The sequence below is a fragment of the Sinocyclocheilus rhinocerous genome, unplaced genomic scaffold, assembly GCF_001515625.1.
Source record: "Sinocyclocheilus rhinocerous isolate Xijiao unplaced genomic scaffold, SAMN03320098_v1.1 scaffold1915, whole genome shotgun sequence".
NCBI lineage: Eukaryota > Metazoa > Chordata > Actinopteri > Cypriniformes > Cyprinidae > Sinocyclocheilus > Sinocyclocheilus rhinocerous.
Window position 1 is genome coordinate 121,466 of NW_015639873.1, and position 1,736 is coordinate 123,201.

Below are 1,736 nucleotides of genomic sequence, written 5' to 3' on the forward strand. Positions count from 1 at the left end.
GGGGGGTTCACATTCATTGTTTAGTTATTTGAGCCCCACGCACAGACAATAACCCCATCCAGTAGCAAGAAAAGATGGAAAAGCTTCTTCTTACACAGAGGAAATGGTCTAAAAAAAGTTGAGAAGAATCGCATTGTTTTGGCCGTCTGCTGCTTTCTACCCGCAGATGTCAGTCGTTCAAACTCATTTACTATTCGGTTCTCTTTGTAATAGATGCATTACGTACATTTTTTATTCTAAATAATTTAGAAAAATAGTCCTAAAAACAAACAATAAGCATACGTAGCGAGTACAGTCTTGTAAATCCATGCAACACGGTTTTTTTTTTTTTACTCTAATTTCTAATTTCGTTTCCAAAGATGTGCCCTGTTTGTTTGTAGTAGCTAATTTGGCAACTGATGTGCTTTAAAAAGACTAGTGCATGAACTGAACATTAATTTCTAAATAAATAAAACTTTTTCCATTTTCCTAAGCGATGTCCTTTGAATATAGGCTATTCCAAACAAACAAGAACGCCTAGGACTTTCTTATTATTCCGGCTTCGGGTTCGCCCCTCCTCTTTTCCGAGCTCATTCATACTGTGGGTCCCTGCAGCATCATCGCCGTCTCCTGCTCTTAACCGGGCACGATCCATCCTCAGCAGTTACAGCACATAACCTCTTCAGAGCATCTTGTGGATGGTTCAACTCCTACCCCGAGTGGCTTTATATCAGCAGACGTTGTTCGGGCAGTGAATGGTGCTCCTGCGGAACAGGTGAGCGACAGGTAATGCGCGAGCGTGCAGTTTGAATGGATCTCGAAGAAGGGCGAATATACGCCAAGACAGCACGTTTCCGAAAAACTTAGAAGAAGAAGCACGGAGTAGCTAACTCACGGACTATTTCGGAGAATCTCGGTATTGTAAAAAACTGGGGAAATCGTCACATCTACTGAGTGCTACGCAGAATTGTGGATTTGCACAGGAGGTTGCCTTGTCATTGCAAACTTGTTGTAAATGTTTGGGAGCCAAGATCACCCGACTGGAAACATCACTGGGTTTAAAGTGGGAAGTTTTGAAGAAGAAATGGATCCTGTTCGTTCTTGGGTGCGGAATGTCGGCGTTATTGACGCAAACATAGCGGCACAGAGGTAGGCTGTTCTGCACGGATGCACACTCAATTCTTTTAATTAGTTGAAGTCTTTACATGCATGTAAAAACACCACCTAAAGAAAAAAAATTCTAAATTATTAACTGTCCAGTCCTCTGATTATAGCCGAAACAGCACACGACACAGATGTTAAACTATTTATTTACCATCCAAAATAACAGAGCATAAATTTAGGATTAAAATAAGTATCAGTCTAAACGAGTTGTCGAAATATTTCTCTTCAATAACACGTGCGTTATTATTTTTTATATGTAGGCTATATTATATATTATTAAGTAGGCTACAGTAGTAGTATTCTATTCTATTAGGCTACTACTTAACTGTAAGAGTATCTTTTGTTTTCTATAGCATTGCAAAAATAACTAGCAACAGGTCAGCTCTTCTGCTTCAGAGCTCGGTCTTCAATAGCTGGAGGTGACAGAGTCACGAGCGAGTGAAAGAGACACACAACACAGCAACACAGCACAGCACAACACAACACACAACACAGCACAGCACAACACAACACACAACACAGCACAGCACAACACAACACACAACACAGCACAGCACAACACAACACAACACAACACAACACAACACAACACA